Source organism: Mustelus asterias, chromosome 23 (assembly GCF_964213995.1).
Source record: "Mustelus asterias chromosome 23, sMusAst1.hap1.1, whole genome shotgun sequence".
Lineage (NCBI taxonomy): Eukaryota > Metazoa > Chordata > Chondrichthyes > Carcharhiniformes > Triakidae > Mustelus > Mustelus asterias.
In genome coordinates, this window is record NC_135823.1 from 39,775,568 (window position 1) to 39,803,109 (window position 27,542).

Consider the following 27,542-nt stretch of genomic DNA (forward strand, 5'->3'; position numbering starts at 1 on the left):
GAGCCTCTGGAACTTCCTGGAAGGACTCTGGCCATCAGCCAATTCCTATGTCCCGATACATTATTTGATGTTTACCATATTGAGTCACTGCTCACTTTGTGTATTGACACTGATATCATCCTCACTATCTGACCACATAGCTAAAGTTAAAGCTCATTTATTAGTCACGAATAGGCTTACATTAACACTGCAATGAAGTTACTGTGATAATCCCCTAGTCGCCAATACTCTGGTGCCTGTTCGGCCAATGCACCTAACCAGCACATGTTTTGGACTGTGGGAGGAAACCGAATCACCTGGAGGAAACCCACGCAGACACAGGGAGCTAAAATTTATTTATTAGTCACAAGTAAGGCTTACATTAACACTGCAATGAAGTTACTGTGAAATTCCCCTAGTCGCCAAACTCCCTGTTCGGGTCAATGCACCTAACCAGAATGTCTTTCAGACTGTGGGAGGAAACTGGAGCACCCGGCGGAAATCTGCACAGACATGGGGAGAACATGCAGACTCCGTACAGACAGTGACCCAAGCTGAGAATCGAACCCGGGTCCCTGGCGTTGTGAGGCAAGAGTGTTAACCACTGTGCTACCTTAGCTTAGCTAATCATTTCGTGAATCATGTTTTTTGCACTGTTTGATATGCGCTCTTCGTTGATTGGAATGATGCACTTATCTAGCCCCTGCTTATGACATCTCATGATGTTGCACCACTTGATCCTGCCTTTGCTTTCTCCTTTGGCACTTCCAGTGTCTTCTGGTGTCACATGCTTTGCATACATTGTTAAAAACTGAACAATTTCTGGGTACACAAATGAGGCTGCATTGCCTGCATTGTTTACTAGGTCTGCCTGCATTGGCTAACATGCCAATGTTTGATGAACTACACATAGCCTGTAGACTCTGTCTACCCAGTAGTATGGCTTCGTACTTGCATAAGAACACAAGAAATATGAGCAGAAGTAAACCAGATGGCCCATCAAGCCTGCTCCACCATTCAATACTATCATGGCTGATCTTAGGCTTCAACTCAGTAATACTTTTGCAGGACAAAAAGAGACTGGTGCATGGAGTTCAAGTAGCTAACTAAACTGACTTATTCCAGTTTGCTTACAGATGTACATACTCCAATGGCCACAAGAGGATGCTATTGCACTCCTCCATCCTTAAGGAAATGTTCAAAATTCCATACAGTATATATGCATATCTTGTTTTTTGTTCATTTTCAAATCTAACTTAATTATTGGTTTCCAGTCCGAAGATGATACCTCCTCTTTAGATCGATACTTTCAGAACTTGGGAAAGACCTTGACCAATTTTGGCCCGAGTCTGAGGAAAGGTTCTCTGCAACAAAGACTGATTTTTAACTTGACCTACAACTAATTTTCCACTTCATCAGACATGTCTGTCTGACTCTGATTCAGATCTGAGCTGGTTTCAGGCACACCTTGTGTTGGAGTGACTATGGGTATTCCACTCATATTCCAACTATCCAAGTCATTGGACTACTTTGATTTTTCCCAACTTCCTTCTTTTTGAATTTCTGACGGTAAAACGTGATGTATATGTAAAAATCTAATCTTTCCATTACCAGACATCTTGACCAAATATGTGTGTGAGGACCGCATATTTCACGACTTTTCCTGGTAGCCACTGCAACCACTTATGATGATGTTCTTTCACCTTAACTTTCAGGTTCAACTTCAGACTTGTTTCTCTCACTCTACTGCAATCATAATTCTCTTTCTGCCTGGATCACTTCTCTTCTTCTAACGGTGCTAATTGTGGCTTCAGCAATTTTTTAAAGCGTATCTTCACACACGCTCTTTTCCCTTTGGGGAATAGTAGGGAAGTGGTGAAAGGATTCCCAAGCTGATTATCAGCCTGTTGAAACGCGTTATGAATGCTCCTTCCATGGCCAGCAAGGCCCAGCATTGGACTTGAACCCCAAGCTTCTGGTCCAGAGATAAGACTTTACTACTGTGTCACAAGACCTCCGTGATTCAGCAATAAAAATCTTGTTCTAGGTCATCTTTTGAGAAACAATTCAGCTGCCATTCTGCTGGTAGCAGGATGAGGTGTGTTATGAGATATGAACAAATAATTTGCCAGTTTGTGATTCAAAGACAACTGGCATGTCTTCCCATTTTTAATCTAGCACTTGCTTAACAAGAGCACACTTCACCATTATTCCTATGAAACTCACCCCCAAGTTCCATGGCCTGGGACTCAGCTCCTCCCTCTGTGACTGGATCCTAAACTTCCTAACTCACAATCAGTAAGGATAGGCAACAACATCTCCTCCACGATCACCCTCAACACCAGTGCCCCACAAAACTGGGTCTTCAGCCCCCTACTATACTCCTTATACACTTATGAGTGTGTGGCCAAATGCCCCTCCAACTTGATTTTCAAGTCTGTTGATGACACCACCATAGTGGGTCAGATCTAAAAAATGTCGAGATGGAGTACAGGAAAGAGATAGAGAATCTGGTGAAATAGTGGACGACATTGATCCCTTCCTCAATATCAACAAAATGAAGGAGATAGTCATCGACTTCAGGAAGTACAGTAGAGGACATGCCCCTATCTACATCAATAGGGACGAAGTAGAAATGGTCGAGAGCTTCAAAATTTTAGGTGTCCAGATCACCAACAACCTGTCCTGATCGCTCCATGCTGACGCTAAAGTTAAGAAAGCCCACCAACACCTCAACTTTCTCAGAATACTAAGGAAATTTGGCATACCCGCTACGACCCTCACCAACCTTTACAGGTGCACCATAGAAAGCTTTCTTTCTTGTTGTATCATAGCTTGGTATGGCTCCTGCACTGTCCAAGACCACAAGAAACTACAAAGGGTCGTGAATGTAGCCCAATCCATCACGCAAACAAGCCTCCCATCCATTGACTCTGCCTATACTTCCCGCTGCCTTGGCAAAGCAGCCAGTATAATTAAGGACCCTACGCACCCCGGGCATACTCTCGTCCACCTTCTTCTGTCGGGAAAAGATACAAAAGTCTGAGGACACGTACCAACCGACTCAAGAATAGCTTCTTCCCTGCTGCCATCAGACTTTTGAATGGGCCTACCTCGCATTAAGCTGATCTTTCTCTACATCCTAGCTATGATTGTAACACTATATTCTGCAATCTCTCCTTTCCCTCTGTACGTGCGGTATGCTTTGTCTGTATAGCGCACATGAAACAATATTTTTCACTGTACACCAATATATGTGATAAGAATAAATCAAATCGAATTCACAATTTGTGCTGTGTAGTCTGTTGCTTCATTTGAAGCAGGATGATTCATTGTGTTGGAACTCCATAGCATGCAGGTACATCAAGTAATTAGGAAGGTAAATGGCTTCAGCCTTGGTCATGGTTTCATGAATTTTACAAACTCTTCTGAAAAATACTGAGTTTCATTGTAGGACACAATTTCCTCTGGGAACCCATAAGCAGCAAACAAACTATACAAAATATCTAGAGTTTTGCTAGTTTGTTTGATTCATTGGGAAGTCCTCAAACCACTCAAAGCAATATCGATCACAATTAATTTAGCTGTTGCCCTTAGAATTCTGCAAAGTTGATGTGCAGCCTTTGCCAAACTCAAGCTGGCCATTTTCAGAGTTGCAAAGGTACTGATGGCAGCTTCTTTTCTACTGCTGGACATAATTCACTGTGTTTTCTATCTCCTTACCTAACCCTGGCCATCAAAGATAGCTTTCTGTTAGACTCTTTGTCAAGCTCTTTGCTAAGTGTTGGTCATGAAGACCACAGAGCAACTGTGATCTGTACCTTTCAGGAACTACAACCCTGGCTCCCACATAACACAACCTTTATTAACTGACAACTTATTCTTATGCATAAAATGGTCTGACGTCTAAATCCAATATCTGTGTTGGTCATCCATTTGTGCTATAATCATACCCTCTTGCCAATACAGGGTCACCATCACTTGTTCTACCAACATCATCTGTCTTGACTGGAAACTCATCTACATGTGAACAGAAAATGCATCATTCCTCTACTTTCTCCCTTAAGAGCAAAGGGCACTGGACAAGGCCTGCAATAAACTGGTCTTTGAATCAGTTTGCCAGTTTCGCATGGCGGTCATGTCATCTTGAGTTGTGAATTTCACTTTGTGAAAAAGCTTGTTCCTAGTTAACTCAAGTGCTCTTTGCCAGTTTCTTCCTAACAAGGCTGACTTTTCACCCTTCAACACAATGATGGGCAAATTTGCACTTTGTTCCTTGTATCTGACCGACATACTTCCCATTATGCAGATTTTTTCTCCTCCATAACTTCATAATTCTGTGTGATTTATCCAACTGTTGTTGACTTTACTTTTCATGGTATAGCAGTTCAGAAATCACACAAACAAATGTGTCTGTGTCCACCTCCATGTTTATCAGAGTTTCATCTAATGTTACTTTGACTATGATGCCCTGAGAATTTCCATGGTGTCTCCTTGTGCCTCAGACCATATGAATCCCAATCGACCCCTCATCGACCTGGTGTTGTTCAGCAACTGTATGCCCTTTCCTCCACCGTTCGACATGCCTCAGCAAGATGACCCTTCTTGCAGCTGGAGCAGTCTGTCATCACAAATGGGCAATGCTGTGCCCAATGTTGGCCTAAGCACCAGTCATGATGTGGAGATGCCGGCGTTGGACTGGGGTAAACACAGTAAGAAGTTTAACAACACCAGGTTAAAGTCCAACAGGTTTATTTGGTAGCAAAAGCCACACAAGCTTTCGGAGCCCCAAGCCCCTTCTTCAGGTGAGTGGGAATTCTGTTCACAAACAGAGCATATAAAGACACAGACTCAATTTACATGAATAATGGTTGGAATGCAAATACTTACAACTAATCAAGTCTTTAAGAGACGAAACAATGTGAGTGGAGAGAGCATCAAGACAGGCTAAAAAGATGTGTATTGTCTCCAGACAAGACAGCCAGTGAAACTCTGCAGGTCCACGCAACTGTGGGAGTTACAAATAGTGTGACATGAACCCAATATCCCGGTTGAGGCCGTCCTCGTGTGTGCGGAACTTGGCTATCAGTTTCTGCTCAGCGACTCTGCGCTGTCGTGTGTCACGAAGGTTCCGGGATATTAGGTTCATGTCACACTATTTGTAACTCCCACAGTTGCGTGGACCTGCAGAGTTTCACTGGCTGTCTTGTCTGGAGACAATACACATCTTTTTAGCCTGTCTTGATGCTCTCTCCACTCACATTGTTTCGTCTCTTAACGACTTGATTAGTTGTAAGTATTTGCATTCCAACCATTATTCATGTAAATTGAGTCTGTGTCTTTATAAGCTCTGTTTGTGAACAGAATTCCCACTCACCTGAAGAAGGGCCTAAGAGCTCCGAAAGCTTGTGTGGCTTTTGCTACCAAATAAACCTGTTGGACTTTAACCTGGTGTTGTTAAACTTCTTACTAAGCACCAGTAACAGGACTTTGTCATACCCAGCTACCACTAACTGGTGTCATTGGGGTCTTCTGCTCACTTAGCTGCAGCTTATTTACTTCAGCAGACAACTGACAATTGCTAACTCTGACTTATTCTCGAGTCACGTTCCGCCATGTCCGTTTGGCGAAAGTTAACTTTGGCAATGACAGCAACTTCCTGTGAATGTGTTCACTTTTTACGCACTCACAAATCTGTCCCTTGAAGTTTTCCAAAATGACAAAGAATGGACCACTTTCTCAAAGCCATTATAAACTCCCCAATATCCTCACTGGCAACTGATTCCTTGTTCCAAACCAATAATTTTCAGAAATCTTCAATGGTTTGGGATGTAGTGCTGTTCCAGCCTACAGAAAATGTCTGACAGCGGTCTCTTTTGGCTTAGCAGGGATAGAAAAATTCCTAAGCGTTCCATATGTTTCTGGGCCTGCTTCCATTTAAAATTATTGCCCTTTTCCATTCCCCCACTGTCTGATGAACAACTGGACTAGCAACAACTTTGAGGATGTAATTAGCAGTGAAAAACATTTTGAGCAGCTCCACGTAGTTTGATGTTCAAAGAGAATTTGGGTGAGCTCGTAGAGGGGACACAAAGTTAACATGCAGGTACATCAAGTAATTAGGAAGGCAAATGGCTTCAGTCTCTTGGTCACTCATGCCCAATAACACCTGTTGATGGAGCCATCTTTGAATGTCAGTCCACCCTTTTCAGTCCAGCCTTTTCCCCAAGACCAGATTGTTAAGCCTATTCCTTACTAGAGAAAAATCACTGTTCCTCTGCTGGTTTGCTGGAAACTTTTCCGACCAAATTTGTTCGGCTGGAGATTCCGCAATCTTATCCTCATCATATGATATCTTTGCAGGACGAAAAGAGACTGGTGCATGTATGTGGAGAAACGAAACTGCTTTTTACATATGTGTTTTTATACATCAACGTTTACAACGTTCACATTTTAAAAAAAAATCTACTTTTCTATTCAAAGAACAAAGAACAAAGAACAGCACAGGAAACAGGCCCTCCAAGCCTGTGCCGCTCCTTGGTCCAACGAGACCATTCGTTTGTATCCCTCCATTCCCAGAATGCTCATGTGACCATCCAGGTAAGTCTTAAACATTGCCAGCGTGTCTGCCTCCACCACCCTACTTGGCAGCGCATTCCAGGCCCCCACCACCCTCTGTGTAAAAAACGTCCCTCTGATATCTGAGTTATACTTCGCCCCTCTCACCTTGAGCCCGTGACCCCTCGTGATCGTCACCTCCGACCTGGGAAAAAGCTTCCCACTGTTCACCCTATCTATACCCTTCATAATTTTGTACACCTCTATTAGGTCTCCCCTCATTCTCCGTCTTTCCAGGGAGAACAAGCCCAGTTTACCCAATCTCTCCTCCTAGCTAAGACCCGCCATACCAGGCAACATCCTGGTAAATCTTCTCTGCACCCTCTCTAAAGCCTCCACGTCCCTCTGGTAGTGCGGCGACCAGAACTGGACGCAGTTCTCCAAATGTGGCCTAACCAGCGTTCTTACAACCAAAGTGAATATCTTCCAACTACTATCGTGTTGCCTATTTATGTAACCTGTCTATATCTCTTTGCAGCCTCTCTGTGTCATCCCCACAACTGACCTTTCTACCTAGCTTTGTATCATCAGATACCATAGATACATTAGTCTCTGTTTCTTCATCTAAGTCATTAATGTTTATTGTAAATAGCTGAAGCCCCAACACTCATCCTTGTGGCACTCTGCTAGTTACAGGCTGCCAATTTCAAAATGCCCCATGTCTGCCTTTCTGTTAACCAATCCCCTATTCATTCTAATATATTACCCCAATTCCACGAGAGCTGTTAGAATGTCTCCCAGCACAGACTCGGCACAGTATGTATCCGGAATGGCAGGCCGGTAGCCTTTGCATCAAGGGCTCTTACTGACACTGAAATGTATTATGCCCAGATAGAAAAGGAACGAACGCTTTGTCCTAGTCTTCACTTGTCAGAAATGTCATGACTTCATCTATGGCTGTCCTGCCAATGTTGAAATTGATCGCCAGCCACTCATAACTATTCTCAAAAAGCCTCTTCATTCTGCGCCAGCATGACTGCAGTGGATGATGCGCAAGCTACAACACTACAACCTCAGTGTCCTCAAGTGAGGTCATGCATTTCGGTAGGAGGAATCAAAAGGAAGAAACTGCAGGTGAGTGAAGTACAGAGGGACCTAGATGTTCCAGTGCATGAATCACGAAAAGCTAGCAAGCAGGTCCAACAAGTGGTTAAAAAGGCAAATGGCATTTTGTCCTTTCTTGCAAAGGAGTTGGAGCTTAAAAATAGGGATGTTTTGTTGCAATTATACAGAGTGTGAGTGAGGTCTCACTTGGAATATTGCGTACAGTTTTGGTCCCCTTACCTAAAAAAGAAAATAGTAACATTGGAGGCAGTCCAAAGGAGATTCACCAGGCTAATTCCTGGGATGAGAGAGTTGTCCTATCAAGAGAAACTAAATAGTCTGGGTCTATAATCCTTGGAATTTAGAAGAGTGAGAGGTGACCTTAAGATTCTGAGGGGGCTTGACAGGGTAAATGGTGAGATGTTTCACTTGTGAGAGAGTCTCGAACAAGGGGACATAGCTACAAGATAAACGACTGGTCAATTAAAACTGTGGTGTGTAGAAATTTATTCTCGCAGAGGGTGGTGAATCTCTGGAATTCTCTGCCCCAAAGAGTGGTGAAAGCTGGATCATTAGAAGTATTTAAAGTGGAGGTGGATAAATATTTGATAGATCAAGGAATAGAGGACAATGGAGAAATGGCACAAAAAAGATGTTGAGGCCGACATAGATCAGCCATGATTGTATTGAATGACAGGGCAGGCTTGAAAAGAAGGTAGCTTATTCCTGCTTCTATTTCTTGTGCTCTTGTGTTGTGTTCTGTACAAGCCCAGTAAGGAGATGTACCTTGCTGATGCCCTTTCCAGGGCTTATCTACCCACGACAGACCAGGCAGATCATGAGGAGGACATTGACATCATGATGATTAAAGTACTGTCAGCCCATAGAATTCACAAATTCAAAGCTGCCCTACAGATGGGTCTCACACGCAGGCAGCTCCATGACATCATTATGAAAGTCTGGCCTGAGTTATCAAAGGAGCTTTCCCACAAGTTCCGCATCTTCTTCATTATGAGCAAGGAGTTAACCATACAAGATAGACTGATACTTTGTGGCCAGCAGTGCGTCATCCACACCTCTCTGCAGAGGTACAATACCCAGCAACTCCACCAAGGTCACCCAGGGTTGGAAGCAACAAGGTATAGGGCAAAGGAATGTTTGGACTGGCCCTCCATGGATGCAGACACAGAGAGGGAAGTGTTAAGATGTGCACCATGCAATGTGCTAAAGCCTCATCAAACCAAAGAACCACTCCATCTACATGAGGCCCCAGACCTCCCATGGGTTGCTCATGGCAGCAGACATGTTTGAATTTAATGGAAAACAACATTTGGTCTTGGTTGACTCATACTCTGCCTGATATGAAATCAACTATCTGCCCAATCAATAAAGCAACATAGTTATCGGCAAGCTGAAGAGACACTTTGCCACGCATGTCATGCTCCAGAGGATAATGATGTACAACACTTAGCAGTTCATCTCCAGGGAGTTCAAGGACTTTGCGCAAACATGGGACTTTGACCACAGCACAAGTAGCCCCCTCTACCCACAATCAATTGGTGGTGTAGAACGGGTGGTATGGTCAGCAAAGCATCTCCTTGAGAAATGTTTCCAAGATAACAGGATTTATATGCTGCGCTACTCAAATTGCAAAATGTGCCGAGACATGACATGCCCTTGACAGCACAGAGGCCCTTCTGCAACCAAAAGGGGAGACAAAGGTGGGTGCCAACTTCATGAAACAGCGACAAAGAGGCGTAATGCCTGCAGACTCTGCACTCTAGAACCAGACCAAACGGTCAGGATCCAAACCACACGTGGCCACAACAAACTGATGATGGTACACGGCTATGCCCCCCAATTACACAGCTATGTGGTTGCTCTTAATATCAAGAACTGGAAGCACCTGTTGCAGGTACCCAAACCAACACCGCCAGCCACCACAGAGTCCAACACACCAAGTCTGCAATCTGCAACCTCTGTACCACTGGAAATGGAGGCCCCTCCCGAGGACAATGCAATAAACCCTGCAGTCACTGAGCACACCACAAGGATGCTTGATGCCATCCACCCTGAGGACAACAACCCAAGGGCATGCCAAGCATCACCTGTCTAGGCCAAATTCAATGTTCAAGGACTATGTATTGATCTAGTCTACATATGGACTGTGTTTTTTTTTAAAGGAGGGGGGGGGGGGGGGGGGGAAGAGATACGATGGGTTATGTGCCAGGTGTTACAGCCCAAGTCAGTGCCCTGTGTATTATAAATAGTTCATGTTCTATTGCCCAAGTCAGTGCTCTGTACATTGTAAGTAGTTTACAACCTGTCACTGCTGTCCTGCGTTGTCATATGCCATGATGTGGAGATGCCGGCGTTGGACTGGGGTAAACACAGTAAGAAGTTTAACAACACCAGGTTAAAGTCCAACAGGTTTATTTTGCTACCAAATAAACCTGTTGGACTTTAACCTGGTGTTGTCATATGCCTGCAGTTCCAGTTGTCCCAACTTAAATGAGGAAGTTGTAGACCGGGTGGTCATTTGTACATCAGGCTGAAGTGGACACAGGAAGTGACATGTCAGTAATATGGGTAGTTCTCCCCCAGTACAGGCAGACACACACCACGTAAGAACTGCTAAGATTGTTGAATAAAACCTTCTGTTTGTTAGTCCCTTGTCATCAGTCTATATAACTCAGCAACTTCTACAAACAGTAAAAGCAATGTTATAGACTTTCATTCACCACAAGGGGGAATCACTCCTCCATCTGTTGCTCATCACTTAAAATTCCCCCATTTTCTGAGAGAAACTCAATTGTCATGTAGCCAGTCGATAAACAAGGCAAAGATCACCAGCTGGTTCTTCGATATATCAGTGTAATTTTTCCAAAGCAAACAGCAATGTATGTTTAGATTGTGTTTGGTATAACTCAGGGTCAAAGTGTGAAATAAAAATTGAGGCCTGATATTGGGAACATTTGACTTTGTGCGATGGTGTAAAATGGGTGATAATGAGTCAGCAAATAGTTTTACATGTCCCCCATTTTTATTTCCTTTCACTTCAAAGTCAAGATCTGAAATCGTTGCTGTCTGAAATTGGAAGGGAGAGAATTGTAGGGTCCACAAATTGTCTAAGGGATGTTTGTTGGGATAGTGTATAGGGAGCGTTAGTGTATCATAGAATCATAGAATCCTACAGTGCAGAAGAAGGCTGTCCAGCCCATCAAGTCTGCACCAACCACAATTCCACCCAGGTCCTATCCCCATAACCCCATTCATTTACCCTCGCTAGTCCACTTCACACTAAGAGGCAATTTAGCATAGCCAATCCACCTAACCCGCAAACCTTTGGAGTGTGGGAGAAAACTGGAGCACCCAGAGGAAACCCATGCAGACATGGGGAGGACATGCAGACTCCACACAGACAGTGACCCAAGCTGGGAATCGAACCCGGGTCCCTGGTGCTGTGAGGCAGCAGTGCTAACCACTGTGCCACCGTACTCTGTATCTAATCCACACTGTAGCTGTCATCCACTGTGGACCCTGTCACCAGTGCGGGTTAGAAGCTGGGTGTGATAGCTGTTCAGCCATCAGAGACACTCTCACACAGAAAAGGGAAAATTATGGAGACATACAGTCATATCTAAACCAACATATTGAGGAAGTCATAGAGAGAAACGCAGGGATAAAGAGAAACTCATACAAAGAAAGCGAATGAGAGACCTTCAGTCAAACATAGATTAAGAAGTGAATACATGCAGACAAACCAGTTCAAATGCATGCCTTGACTTCCTTCATCTCACCCTTCCTGGTGTAAACCAAGTTGTGGGGGTGGGTGCAGTGGTGTTGTTAAAATTGAGTGGGGGTCTCTTTAAATGTACACTTGTGCCTCTGGGACTGTCATCAGGACCTGCCTGAGCAGGGGTGTGGTGAAGGGAGTGAAAACTAGCTCTCAGAGCTAAGTGATGTGAATTATCCTCAGTAAAAAGCAAGGTGGGAGGAGGTTTGATCTTTGGAGAGTTACTGATACGGGCCATGGCAATGGGCATTATGGTAGACCTTCGGCTTGATTTTCAGATGCCACATTTCTAAAGTTTCCAACCCTCTGGGATTGGCCCGGAATCTCCAGGACACTGCTGTATGCAGTCCTGGAGAAAAATGGTAGGACATTAAAAAATTTGTTTTGGTATTTTATTTGAACATTTCTCTTTACCAGATGAAAATATAGAAAATGGCAAGGGGGTGGGGAGGGGGGGTTTAGTTGACAGTCAAGCATCATCCAATTGGGTAATGAGTCTTTTTGCTTTCCAGTTGGTGTAGGAGGCCATGTGTCACATGGGTGGATGTGTTAGCTGACTACTGGCTGGAGTGTGGGAGTAGGTCATGTGATGAAATCTCCAGAAATGCATTTAAACACAGTTGGCAACCGTACAGATTTCCTGTTCTCCTCTAGAAAAATGCACCCAGCACCAACATTAAACCAGCTGGCTCCATCCTTAAAACCTTCCCGAGCCAGCACTTCCTCTACTGATAAAGCCTCTTCTGAAAGGGGGATTTTCACTGTTCCAAGAACTGTTCAAAAATTGTTCTCTTTTAAACCACAGGGTCCCCAGGGTTTGGAAATGGGGGCCTGTTGCAAACCGGAAATTCCCTGCTTTTGCATGGCTGGATAACTGTGCATTCAACATTGCAAGCTGGTCCACTATTGAATGCATTACCCCAGCTGTGCAAAGCACAATTACAGCAGAGGCAGAGTTTGGTTCACCATTATCTAAAGCGCATAGCCGAATAGATTTCAGTCTCATGGTTAGTGATTCCGAACAGCCTACTGTCTCTCAGGCACCCCTACAGAAGTAACAATTGTCTGCTTCTACTTTATTTCTATGGTCACTGCTCCTCTGTACATTCCTGCTTTGTTTCTATATATTTTCCCCTCACTATCTCCTTGCTACGTTGGAGTTGACTCATCACCCTGTCTCTCACTCCAACTCATTCTTTCCTGCGACCTCAAAACTGCACAACTGCACTGCTCTCATTCTTCAATTCCTCCTACAAACCAGCTAAAAATAAAAATTATCTAACAATGCAACTCCAATTCTCTTAAAACATTTTAGATGCAATACCGAGATGCTACGGGTGGCAAAATTTCCGTCACCATACTTAGTGCAGGCATAGCCAGTGTAGTGAGATGTATATGTATCTATATCCCATGTTCACTTGCTCAGCACACAGGGGAACTCCAAGTTCCTGAGAAGTCTGTCTAATACACAGAAGGGCCTGTTTATATCAGTTCCCAGCATCAATTCATTCAAACTGCTTCTTCACCTACACAGGAGAAATTAGTTTCAAAGTGAATGTTTTAGATCATAGCTTGTTCTGCATGGAGAAAGATCATAAGACTGACTGAAATCCACGTCAACGGCACACACACTGAACACATGCAGACAACACGAGTCGGATGGATAAAAATACCTGCTCAAGGACAAAGACACACAATGGGCTGGATTTTATGCTCCCTGTCAGCAGGTTTGAAGATGGAGCGGGTGGCGTGGCGACCATCAAACCATCTTCCCCTGATCTGTCTGAACTTTTACAGGAGGCAGGGGAAGCATCAAGTAGCCTTCTCACCCTTGGGCCCATTAATGGCCACTTAAGGGCCTCGTCCCACCGTCACTGCTGGTATTTTATGCATGGCAGGTAGAGGCCCATGCCACACAGGAAAAAATCACACCACCCTGATGGGCAGCACGGTGGCACGGTGGTTAGCACTCCTGCCTCACAACACCAGGGACCCAGGTTCAAATCCAGCCTTGGGTCACTGTCTCCCCGTGTCTGCATGGGTTTCCTCCGGTGCTCCGGGTCTGTGCAGAGTCTGCACGAAGCTGTGATACAACTAGAAAGAATGCTTTCTATGGTGCATCTGTAAAAGTTGGTGAGAGTCATAGCTGACATGCCAAATTTCCTGAGTCTTCTGAGAAAGCAGAGGCGTTGGTGGGATTTCTTAACTATAGTGTCAGCATGGGGGGACCAGGACAGGTTGTTGGTGATTTGGACACCTAAAAACTTGAAGCTCTTGACACTTTCTACTTTGTCCTCGTTGGTGTAGACAGGAGCATGTTCTCCTTTACGCTTCCTGAAGTCGATGACAATCTCCTTCGTTTTGTTGACATTGAGGGAGAGATTATTGTTGCTGCACCAGTTCACCAGATTCTCTATCTCATTCCTGTACTCTGTCTCGTCATTGTTTAAGATCCGACCCACTACGGTGGTGTCGTCAGCAAACTTGAAAATCAAATTGGAGGGGAATTTGGCCACACAGTCATAGGTGTATAAGGAGTATAGTCGGGGGCTGAGAACACAGCCTTGTGGGGCACCAGTGTTGAGGATGATCATGGAGGAGGTGTTGTTGCCTATCCTTACTGATTGTGGTCTGTGAGTTAGGAAGTTCAGGATCTAGTCGCAGAGGGAAGTGCCGAGGCCCAGACCACGGAACTTGGAGATGAGTTTCGTGGGAATAATAGTGTTGAAGGCTGGGCTATAGTCAAGAAATAGGAGAATGACATAGGTGTCCTTGTTATTTAGGTGTTCCAGGGTTGAGTGCAGGGCCAGGGAAATGGCGTCTGCTGTGGATCTGTTGCGGCGATAGGCAAACTGTAGTAGATTCAGGTAGTCCAGGAGGCTGGAATTGATTTGTGCCATGACTAACCTTTCGAAGCACTTCATAATGATGGAAGCAGATTCTATAACAATGTTCAAGGGGCATGTGTAGAGATACATGAATAGACAGGGAATAGAGGGGTATGGACCACGTAGAGGTGAGAAAATATTAGATTAGAGAGGCATCTGTGTCGGCACAGACTTGGTGGGCCAAAGGGCCTGTTCCTGTGCTGCACTGTGCTTTGTTCTTTGCTCTTTAGCACCTAGTGGTTTCATTCTCTCGCCCTCTCTCAGGTTCTCTGCTCAAAGACGGGTCCTTGGTGATTATTTGCCTAAGCACAGCAGAGTGCCATTATAGGGTGAGGAGGCAGTGCCCAAATCTACACCAGCCAAAACATAGATGGAAGCTTGTGCTGTTGGTGATAATCTGATCCAAACACTAGCTGTCTAGCCAACTTAGCAAACCAGCCCCATTTATTCCACTCCATGTCACAAACCATTTGGATTTGAAGATACTTCCCATTACTCTTTGTAATTCTCCTGTTTTATAGGATTGTGGAGGACATTTCCAATTGGAGATTGCGGGCATACTGGTAATGTTACTGGAATATTGATCCAGAAGTCCAGATAATGTTCTGGGGACATGGGTTCCAATCCCACTATGGAAGCTAGTGGAATTTTTTAATTCAGTTAATAAATCTGGAACATAAAGCTAGTCTCAGTAATAGTGACTTTGAAACTATCATAGATTGTTGTAAAGACCCATCTGGCTCACTAATGTCCTTTAGGGAAGGAAATCTGCTCTCCTTAACTGGCTTGGCCTACATGTGACTCCAGACCCAATGCCCGCAGCAATGTGGTTGATTCTTAACTCAGTTCAAGGGCAATTAAGGATGGGAAACTAATGAAGCATTTGCCAGTGATGCCCACTTCCCTTGAAAGAATAAAGAAATAAACCTCCTGGCTTGAAGGTATCTGTGAGTTTCATGATGTCCACCTCTGTGTATGTATGGTTTATGAGATACATGGACACACACCTGTATGTGTAGAATCGCACATTTTACTCATAGTGGCCCCAAAAAGGATATAGACAAGGATACGGTCAAATGCTCTGTTTTGCATTATTCAAGTTTGGTTCAAGAACATTCAAATGAGGGGAAAAGTGCCTTTTTCATCATAGATTTGATGGGTAGCTGATTTGTGTGATTGATGGGATGGGCAATAAATGCACACATTTTACTAGCCAGCAACGCTCACATCCCGTAAATGAATTTTTAAAAAAATGAGAGGCTGCTTTTAGCATGAGGTTTGGTTCAACCCCTTCGACTTATATCTTTCTGGTATTCCCCTATTCTCTAGTGGATCTGGTTTCAGTGCAATATAAAGGATTCAAGTTAAAATTAAATTAAATGTAAAAGAAGCAATTCTGTGTTTGATGAAATTATTACCACTGTTTTGTTTCTCTCTCCTACATCCTACTGTACCTATACATGTTAGATCTGAGGTTAATGAGGATCTGGACAACAAAGGTCACAACACAGCACCCAGCATAGGGAAGTAAATGCCTTTTTTAAAAAAATGTTCTTACATTGTGGGTGACACCGGTAAGGCTGCAATTGTTGCCATTCCTAGTTTGTCTGAGGGCAATAAGAGTCAACCAGGTAATATGGTACCATGCAGACCAGATTGAATAAAGGTGGCAAATTTCATTTCCAACACAATCCAGCAGACATCAATTTCATTTATTCTGATGTTGGCCCACATGCCACCAGTTTAATTTTTAGTTTTACAGCTTGTCCTGATAGGGGTTGAACTCACTGGGTTGCTGGCCTAATCCATAAATGGCATTCCTCAATCACTCACATAGAAAATCAAAATTGAACTCTTTTTACATGACCAAATAATGAATACTAACTACAAACAAGGAAGAAATTTAGAGGGAGCTCAGATTAACCATACGGTCAAGAGGAGAGCTTATTGGCAGCTCATGAATAGGTAACAAACTGAAGTGATCTGAGGGAATTCCAGAGGGAGTGCAGTGATGGAGGGAGATGGTAGCATACAGTAATTCTTCACTTAACATTGACTTGGTCAATGTTGCTTCATTATAACATCACTGATAACAAGAAATGTATATCTTTTTATGTTGCAACGTTGCTATTACATTGTTTGCCAGAGAGTTCCTTGTCTGTAGTCTGCACACACCAGGCTGAATGTCTGAGATTTTCCTTGACAAATAAGCACACAATGCAGAGTTGACTAAATGTGATGACCCACTTCCTGTATCACCATCTTGTACTGTGGCTCTGATCATAAACCTCATCCTCCAGCCTCTGCCTGGTGTAGAAGAAGCTCAGAGGCCCTCACCCAAGGATATATAATTAAATGACAGCCTTACTAAATGAGGGGGAGGGGTGGGAGTTGCAATGTAAATAACCTTCCCCAGTTCCCCACCCTTCCCATTTGACCCTTCCCCTACTGCCCTCTGCCCCTCCCCACCCTCCCAAATCTTACTATTGAAATCCCCAGTGTACACCATCACCATCTTGAATTCCTTCAGCTGCTCCAGCATCAAGGTCATCTTGTGTCACCGAGTTCTTGAGTCACACTCTGCCATGGTGCCAGCAGGCAGGCAGCCGGGTTTATCGAGAGGGCAGAATGTGGTAGGGGCCCATTAGGGGTCGGTAAGATAAAATGGAACGCAGTCACTCCAAAACCAGCTGATTGAGTAAACAAGCTTCACAACCATCACCAGCGATTGTTATTTACGTTTATATTTCTTTTATATTTATACTTTTTTAATAAGTTATTTCATTCAGCAATGTGGAGTATTTCAACTTAAGATGTTTCTTATCAGACAATGTCCAAAAGAACCTAACACCAGTTTATATATTATTATGGGAAAATTTGATTTGCTTGATGTTGTTTTGCTTAAAATCAGAATTTTTCAAGAATGCAACTGTGACATTAATGAATATTACTAGAAAAAACACAGAAATATATAAATTAGAAGCAGGAGTAGGCCATTCAGCCCTTCGAGCCTGCTCCGCCATTCATTTTGATCATGGCTGATCATCAAATTCAATATCCGGCACGGTAGCACAGTGGTTGGGCGGCACGGTAGCACAGTGGTTGGGCGGCACGGTAGCACAGTGGTTAGCACTGCTGCTTCACAGCTCCAGGGTCCTGGGTTCGATTCCCGGCTCGGGTCACTGTCTGTGTGGAGTTTGCACATTCTCCTCGTGTCTGCGTGGGTTTCCTCCGGGTGCTCCGGTTTCCTCCCACAGTCCAAAGATGTGCGGGTTAGGTTAATTGGCCAGGTTAAAAAAATTGCTCCTTAGAGTCCTGGGATGCGTAGGTTAGAGGGATTAGTGGGTAAAATATGTGGGGGTAGGGCCTGGGTGGGATTGTGGTCGGTGCAGACTCGATGGGCCGAATGGCCTCCTTCTGCACTGTAGGGTTTCTATAATTTCTATGAATATCCTGATCCCCCTTCCCCCATATCCCTTGATCCCTTTAGCCCCAAGAGCTAAATCTAATTTCTTCTTGAAATCAGGTTCCAGAGGTTAGGATTAATGCTGCAGGGACAAAACTTCAAATTCCACCAGAGTTTAAATTCAATTAATTAATGAGTCTGGAATATAAAGCTAGTTTCTAGAATGATCATCATACAACCACTGGATTGTCATAAAAAATGATGTGGAGATGTCGGCGTTGGACTGGGGTAAACACAGTAAGAAGTTTAACAACACCAGGTTAAAGTCCAACAGGTTTATTTGGTAGCAGTGGCATTTGCTACCAAATAAACCTGTTGGACTTTAACCTGGTGTTGTTAAACTTCTTACGTTGTCATAAAAACCCAGCTGGCCACCTTCAAGGAAGAAAATCTGTCATTCTGATTTGATCGGGCCAACATATGACTCCAGATCCACAGCAATGTGGTTGACTCTTAGCTGTCCTCTGAAATGGCCTAGAGAAACCACTCAATTATATCAAACATTATGGAAAAATTAGAGAAGGATAAAACCAGACAGAACACCAGGTATCAATCTTGGCATTGAAAACGACAAAGACACATCTTGGTTCAAGCAACTCTGCAAAACCCTCCTCATCAATGTTTAGACAATTGTGCCAAAATAGGAAGAGCTGGCCCACAGGCTAGTCAAGCAGCAGCCTGACATAGTCATCCTCATTGAATGACACATTATCAGACTCCTCTATCACCCTTGCTGCCCATGTACTGTCTCACTGTTAGAAAAGATCCATCAACGGTGGTGCCACAGAGTCATACGGTTATGAGGGATGGCCCCTGGGAGTCCTCAACATTGAATCCAGACCTCATGAAGTCTCGTGGCATGAAATTAAAAGTAGGGAATAAGCATAATGCTACTGTCCTCCCTCAGCTGATGAATCAACACTCTTCCATGTTAAACACCATTTGGAAGAAGCACTAAAGGTAGCAAGGGAGTAGAATGTACTCTGGGTGAGGGACTCCAATGCCCATCACCAAGTGTGGCTTAGTAGCATTATTGACCAAGCTGGCTGAGTCCTGAAGGATATAACTGTCAGACTGGGCCTGCAGCAGGTGGTGAGAAAAACAACACTTGGAAAAAACTTACTTGACCCTGTCCTCACCAATCTAACTGTATCTGATAATCTATCTATTAGGGGCTATTACGATGGTTTTTTTGTTGTATTTGAAACTATCGTTCCTCTTAAATAGCCAGAAAAAGTAACGGAGTGGTTTCAAGATGAACTTTACTATAGCTATAGCACCCTGAATGACCATTCAGATCATTCAGGGTGAAAAATTCAGAAATACAAAGGCAATTAAAGTCTCAGCTTCGATTACAAGTAATTAGCATATACCAATAAAATGAACTGTCTCCATCCAATCATAAAATGTTACATCATATAAAAGTACAGTTTTTAAAGGCAATCACAATCACCTTACACTTGCTTAATTATAATATCCAATTGATGTAAAGTTTTTACTTGCTTCAGTTGAATACTGTTTTCCTCTATCTTTAGGCATTCCAACTGTCCCTGGTTATTGATGGATCACTCCCTTGTCCATTGCAGATATCAGATGTAATGAGCTATGTCCAGATTAACGGCCTTGGTGCCTGTCTGTGAAGGCTCTTATAAGAAGATCTTTGTTTTTTCATAGCAGCTTGTGTGATTTTTAAACTTGTGTGACTATTAACCCTTTCACTGTCTATGACAGTACTGGTCGGAGTCACCACCACACAATGCATGTGGAGACAAAATCTCATGCGTTGCACAGCATTACCAATTCGCTAAATGAGATAGCTTCAGAGCAGAACTAGCAGCTGAAAACTGGGCATCTATGTAGGACTGTTGGTCATTGTAGTTAACCACAGCAACAGAATTGCAGTTAATTACAATCTGTAAACTTGTGGCCCGGCATATCCCTCACTCTACCATTACCATCAAGCTGGGGGATCAACCCTGTTCAATTAGGAGTTTGTAGGAGAGTATGCTAGGAACATCACCAGGTATACCTAACTATGAGGTGCCAATCTGGTGAAGCTACAACACAGGACTATATGAATGCTAAACAGCAGAAGCAGCATGCTATAGACAAAACTAAGCAATCCCACAAAGCAAATCTTAAGGTCTCAATCCTGCCACATTCAGACATGAATTGTGGTGGACAATTAAACAACTAATTGGAGGAGGATTCTCCACAAATATCCCCACCATCAACGATGACAAAGCCCAACCAAGGTTGAAGCATTTAACCACTTTCAGCCAAAAGTGCTAAGTGGGTGATTCCTCTTGGCATCCTCCTGAAGGCCCCAGCATCATAAGTGCCAGTCTTCAGCCAATTCAATTTGCTCCATGTGATATCAAAGGATGGCTGAATGCACTGGATCAAGCAAGGGCAATGTGCCCTGACCACAGCCCAGCTGCAGTGCTGAAAACTTGTGCTCCAGCTCGCTAAACTCTTCCAGCTAAAGACTAACATCTACTCAACAGTGTCAAAAATTGTTCAAGTGTGCCCTGTCACAAAAAGCAGGACAAATCTAACCTTGCCAATTACTACCCCATCAGCCCTCCTCTCAATCATCAGCAAAATGATGGAAGGTATCATTGACAATGCTATCAAATGGCATATTCAGCAATAATTTGCTCACTGATGTCCAGTTTGGGTTCCACCAGAGCCATTCTGCTCCAGACTTCGTTCCAGCCTAGGTCCAAACAGGGACAAAAGAGCAGAGCTTAAGAGGTGAGGTGAGAGTGACTGTCCTTGACATCAAGGCAGCATTGTCCTAGTGTGGCATCAAGGTGCTTTAGCAAAATTAGCAATTATCTCAGCTCCAGGACACTGCTGCAGGAGTTCCTTAGGGTAGTGTCTTCAGCCCAACCATCTGCAGCTTTTTCATCAATGACCTTCCCTCCATTACAAGATCAGAAGTAGATGTTCACTGATGATTGCACAATGTTCAGTATCATTCATAACTCCTCAGATACTGAAGTTGTCCATGTTCATATGCAGCAAGACCTGGGCAACATCTAGACTTGGGCTGATAAATGGCAAGTAACACTCACACCACTCAAGTGCCAGGCAATGATCATCCCCAACAAGAGAGTATCTACCATCTCCCTTTGATCTCCAACCATCACTGAATCCCCCACCATCAACATCCTGAGGTAACCATTAACTGGACCTGCCCTCTATATACTGTGGCTACAAGAACATATCAAAGGCTCGGATTCTGTGGCAAGTAACTCAATTCCTGACTCCCTAAAGCATTTCTACCATCTACAAGGCACAAGTCAGGAGTATGACGGCACAGTGGCAAGCACTGCTGCCTCACAGCGCCAGGGACCTGGGTTCAATTCCTGGCTTGGGTCACTGTCTATGTGGAGTTCGTACATTCTCCCTGTGTCTGCGTGGGTTTCCTTCCACAATCCAAAGATGTGCGAGTTAGGTGGATTGGCCGTGCTAAATTGTGCCTTGGTGTCAGGGGGACTAGCTAGGGTAAATGCATGGGGTTATGGGGATAAGGCCTGGGTTGGATTGTGGTCGGTGCAGACTCGATGGGCCGAATGGCTTCCTTCTGCAATGTAGGATTCTATGATTCTACTCTCCATTTGTCTGGATAAGTGCAGCACCAACAAAGCTAAAAAAACATCCTGAATAAAGCAGTCACTTGACTGGTATCCATCACCATAAAAATTCATTCCCTCCAGCACTAGCACACAGTAGCAGCAATGTGTACCATTTGCAAGATGCACTGCAGCAACGCACCAAGGCATCTCCAAGACCTGTGACCTCTCCCATCTAGAAGGACAAGGGCAAGAGGTGTCTGGGAACACCACCACCTACCTCCATGTTCCCCTTCAAGCCGCACACCATCCTGACTTGGAAATATAATCACTGGGTCAAAATCCTGGAACTCCCCGATCAGCATTGCGGGTGTACCCACACCACATAGACTACAGTTCTAGAAGGACACCACTTCTCAAGGGCAAGTACGGATGGACAATAAATGTTGGGCTTGTCAGTGATGCTCAAATCTCAGGAATGGATAAAATAAGGGGAACGGCACGGTGGCACAGTGGTTAGCACTGCTGCCTCACAGTGCCAGGGACCTGGGTTCAATTCCGGCCTCGGTTCACTATCTGTGTGAAGTTTGCACATTCTCCCTGTGTCTGTGTGGGTTTCCTCCGGGTGCTCTGGTTTCCTCTCACGGTCCAAAGATGTGCGGGTTAGGTTGATTGGCCATGCTAAATTGACCCCAGTGTCAGGGGATTAGCGGGGTAAATATGTGGGGCTACGGGAATAGGGCCTGGGTGGGATTGTGGTTGATGCGGACTCGATGGGCTGAATGGCCTCCTTCTGCACTGTAGAGATTCTATGAATTAACAATCCAGTGCCTGGGACTGGTGGGTGCTGACTGGGAACTATCACGGACAGAAGGAGGAGTTGTGAAGGGAACTGAAGATCAGAAAAGCGCAGACAGTTGGTACAGGAAACTTAGACGAGGCAGTGGTGTTGGGGGTAAGGGTGAACTTGGGAGAGCTCAGCCCAGGGATGGGTGGAACCGTTCCAGTGAACATTGTTAAAGGGAGATTGTACCATTCCCTTGCAGCCTGTGTGTGTGTACAGGATACATTGAGACACACATGGGCTGTCCAGTACCAGACCGGAGTGAAGCTTTCTCTTGTACCCGGACTGTACCATATTTTAATATCTAGATTGTGCTGTACTTTCGGAAACATCATTCTAACCGTGTGACGTTGGTAACAGTCATTCAGCACCGCAGAAACCTCCTAACGTTGCAGGGAAGGGAGAAGCCAGATGGCCACGGAACACCGTGGGTGCGGGTGTAAAGCACGGAGGCAGGGGATCCGAGTGTGAGTCAGCCTGGAGTGTCTGGTGATTCACAATCTCGATATTCTCCCAGTGAGACGCGCTGTAATGCGAGCTGACTGCAGTATGTGTACGTGTGGGTGTCTGCACAGTTCACAGCCGTCCCCACTTACTTCAAACAATTGCACTACTCATCCAGCCCGTGTCCCTGTTCACTTCCCGTTTCTTTGCCAAAGCCAGACTCAAGCATCCTAAACACTTCCTCGCCTGCTCGGTGCCCGGCTCCTTGCTTAATAAAAGAGTCGCAGCCTGTGTTGGTGCTAATAGCAGGATGAGGAGGTCAGGATCAGTGAGTGTGTCAGGACTGACTGAGATAAAGTTCCTTCCACACTGTCCCATCAAACACTCCCAAAGAAGGTACAACATGAGTGAGATATAGGGTAAAGTTCCCTCTGCACTGTCACCAGATACTTGTAGCTCAGTCACATGGGGGACGATTCTCCCATCCCGCACACGTCGTCAGCTCGGAGCAGCTTTAGGTATGCAAGAGGGGGATTTTAACATTGAGTATTTATTCAGTATTTGTATTTTTAGTTTTAAAAATATTTTTAAATATTTAGTATTTCATTCCAACCGGGCGGCACGGTAGCACAGTGGTTAGCACTGCTGCTTCACAGCTCCAGGGACCTGGGTTCGATTCCCGGCTTGGGTCACTGTCTGTATGCAGTTTGCACATTCTCCTTGTGTCTGCGTGGGTTTCCTCCGGGTGCTCCGGTTTCCTCCCACAGTCCAAAGCTGTCCGGGTTAGGTTGATTGGCCATGCTAAAATTGCCCCTTAGTGTCCTGAGATGCGTAGGTTAGAGGGATTAGCGGGTAAATATGTAGGGATATGGGGATAGGGCCTGGGTGGGATTGTGGTCGGTGCAGACTCGATGGGCCGAATGGCCTCTTTCTGTACTGTAGGGTTTCTATGTTCTATGGGTTCACTTTCGGGGAGCTAGTGCAGACGGACTGCGCTGGAGGGAGGAGGGCAATCAGGGCCCCCCAGAGCATGGGGTGGGGGGTGGGGGGACCCCCTGGGCACTGGCACCCTGTCAGTGCTAGCCTGTGCCCCCGGCACTGCCCAAGAGGCAAGGTGCCAATGCCCAGGGGTATATTGGCACTGTCCACGGGGCATGGGGCAGTGTCAAAGGGCGGGACCTAAGGGGCAGGGCCTGGTGGAGTGGCAGGGGGTGGTGGGGTGATTGGTGGGGGTGGGGATGGGGGGTCCCATTGCCTCTCTGCAGACAGTGGGGAGGGAGAGAGGCTAGCGATTGGGGCTGGCCATCAGGGTGGGGGGGAGGGGGGTGGTCAGTCTGCTGGGGTGTTGGGGCTGTGACAATGTAACTACAGGACAACGCCGCTCAGCCTGGCAGGTTTAACCCCGGCAGAACACCTGATGGGCAGACAGCTACAGAGCCTCTCTTTCCCGAATTTAAGTGGAAAAATTTAGGAAAACCAAGAAGCCCGTAGAAGGGGCCATGATGGACATAAGCCTGATAAAGTTGTTAAACCAGGAGACACCGTCCATTTATGAAACTTTGGAGCCAACACCCCATGGACACCAGGAGTTGTCCTTTCAAGGACCAGTCCAGTGTCATGCACTGTAATAATTAGGGACAAGATAGTAAGGAAACATATTGACCACTTCTGTCTGGAACTTTCGACAGAATCAGCTACCACATGGAATATGCCATAATTGGCAACGTGCACATCAACGGGCAGTAAAGAAACTCAACCAACAGTAGACTTAAAAACAGCCTATCTGGGCTCCGCCTCTGAAATGGAAACAGAGGCAGCGGAATCTCAGCCAGAGGTCGTTGTTGAGGGTGAGCCACCTGCAGTGACAATTTGGCGGTCATCAATTTCTTGCCAACGTGATATAGTCTTCCTGACCAGGCGGAGTACACAATGGAGAGAAGGACGAGGGCCATGAGACAATGGCGTCGCCGACGTCTTAGGAGTGATGAGGAACCCTCGGACTCAGGAGAGGGTTGTGATAACCTCCAGGACTCACATGGGGAATCTCTGATTGACCTCCCAGTAGAACTTGTGGAATACAAGTTCCTGTGGTGATAGGCAATTGCCTAATTGATAAGAGCAGGTCTGGTATTCTATCATCCCGGCTAGGACTCATGTACATGTATCACAAGGTTGTGATTTAACTTTTGCTTTAACAAATAAAACGTTGTTCCCTTCCAGTTGGCTTCCTGAGTTATTACACAGTGAAGATTGCAATTAAGAGATCAGGCACTAATTCCATTGGTTGGGATCCCTTGCTCATGCTATCCAGCAAGAGACTACCACATGGTGCAAGTGACAGTATCTTGCTGATCAACGAGGATCTCCTAATGTTTCATGAAAATCCATTTAGCATAAAACTCTTATTTCACAAAGCATTAATATAGATCACAGCACAACATCACTGACACAAACACTCCATGAACAGATCAATGAAAGATGACTTAATAGGAGTAGAGATTTCATTCCATATGGCCATTAGCAGTCTGCAATCTCTCCATTGGCTCTAGCATGTCTCTTGTTGTCTGACCACAAGTTTGTATTGAAGGAAGAATAAGGGAGGGTCGCTCAATGATTCAGCAACTGGAGATGCTCCTGAAAGCAGCCAGCAAGACTCACAGGAAAGCATGGCCAGCAGTGGCAGACATCATAAGCAGTTGAGTCATTGCAGAAACCTGGATCCAGTGGGGGAAGATATTTAATAACTTCTGCATTCTGGAATGTTAAGTGACATTTGGTTGGGAACTGTAAACCCAGCATGAATTTAAAGCTACCCATGAAATGTGCAGGCAGGTTATATACCAATGCATAGGGGAACAGCAGGCAACAACTTCCACAACGAGGTGCTCAGTTCACATACATCCAATCCTTTTGGTCAGTAATGGGTGAATGCTGCATTAAGATGGCTGAGTACTTGCCTCAGCATACCATCCCACCAGTGCAATACCACATTGTTACAATGCCTCTGAGTGACCAGGAAAATTGGGCCAATGAACTGGAGTGGCAGCACATGGGTGTATGTTTGCAGGAGAAGCACATTCAGAATGCCAGGGAGCATCAAAAACTGGAGATGGAGTGCCTCATCATCTTGGTGACACCAATGGAGGAGGGGGCCATGGATATTGCTTGGACTGCGGCAGGACAGCCTGTCACTGAGGGCGAGGCAGGTGTGGAAACTATGAAGAATGAATAAAGTGATGGTTGCGCCCAACATTCCCTGGACTATGTGTGACCTGTGCCACCTGTGTGGGCCTTTAACCCTACTTGAAGATTCTGATCAAAGGGTGGCACCAGGCTTAGTTGAAGGATTTCACTGAAATTATGTCTCCACTCAGTACTGCCCCAAATGAGCAACAGACCATGGCTCATTCTACAATGGAAAGTTCACAGGATGCAATACCAACTCAAGACACTGTCACAAGAACAGCGGATGCTGGAAAAACTCAACATGTCTGCCAGCATCTGCCAGGAGAAAAACAGAATTAACATTTTGAGTCCTAGCCCCTTCATCAGAGCTCAAAGGAGGGAAAATGCTAGAGCAAAAGAAACTGCAAGAAAAAGTAACAACTTTAAGAACAAACTATAGATGTCCTGGTGTGAGAGAGGGAGGAGGGTTTGAGTTGAGGCAATACATGTATGGAATAGTAAAAAAAAAGAGAAGGGGGGGATCTAAGATGGAGAAGAAAGGTCAAAATCTAAAGCTGCTGAACTCAGTGTTGAGTCCCAAAGGCTGCCTAATTGGAAGATGAGATACTGCTCCTCCAGCTTGCACTGGGCTTCACTGGGGCATTGCAGCAGGTCAAGGACAGACATGTGGGCATGAGAGCAAGGTGCTGAGTTAAAATGGCACGCAACAGGAAGGTTGGAGAACATGCTTGTGGAATGAGCAAAGGTTTACTACAAGGCAGTCACCCCTAGTCTGTGTTTATTTTTGATTTGATTTATTATTGTCAAATGTATTAATATACAGTGAAAAGTGTTGTTTCTTGCATGCTATACAGACAAAGCATACCATTCATAGAGAAGGAAAGGAGAGAGTGGAGAATGTAGTGTTACAGTCATGGCTAGGGTGTAGAGAAAGATCAACTTAATGCGAAACAGGTCCATTCAAAATTCTGATGGCAGCAGGGAAGAAGCTGTTTTTGAGTCGGTTGGTCTCAGACTTTTGTATCTTTTTCCCGACGGAAGAAGGTGGAAGAGAGAATGTCCTTAATTATGCTGGCTGCTTTTCCGAGGCAGTGGGAAGTGTAGACGGAGTCAATGGATGGGAGGCTGGTTTGCGTGATGGATTGGGCTACATTCACGACCCTTTGTAGTTTAGCCTGCATTGAGAGCAGGGAATACAGTGGGCCAAAGTGAAGGAAGTGAAACTTGATTAAGTAAGTGAAACTCTGCTTAATCAAGGCACTATCACTTTATTTCAACACACATTCCATCATGTAGTAGGCCATGGCAGCTGAGGCCACTTCCCCTTAGAGGAGTCGGGAGAGGCCCAGTGATGCTCAACCTCATGCAGATAAGAGCCTCGGGTAACATCAGCAAAGCAGCAGATTCTTCAGCAGTGGCGTCAATTGTGTGTGGATCTATTGGAGCTCCCAGAGGCAGTGCAGGCCCATGCTCATCCATGAGGTCTATGGAGAAATGGGTGGGTGAGATAGGCCAGCCACATGTCGCCCTGTTGCCAGGAGTTAAAGCACTCCAGGTGAGAATAGGAATGCATGTGGATTCTGAAAGGGCAAGAGAAGGAGCAGACTGAAGGCAATAGGGGCTCCTGGTGACTGAGGAGAAACCTACACAGATACTAGTGGCTCTTAATGTGCTGGGCTGCAGTGGGGCTCAAGCA

General features: G+C 45.0%; 1 long non-coding RNA gene across 1 annotated transcript; it reads left to right on the top strand.

Moving 5' to 3' along the window:
* Positions 1 to 23,119: 23,119 nt before the first annotated feature.
* Positions 23,120 to 24,879, top strand: LOC144510660 (uncharacterized). Its single transcript, XR_013500667.1, has 2 exons — positions 23,120 to 23,178; positions 24,349 to 24,879. It is a non-coding gene; the product is annotated as an uncharacterized LOC144510660 (long non-coding RNA).
* Positions 24,880 to 27,542: the final 2,663 nt, after the last annotated feature.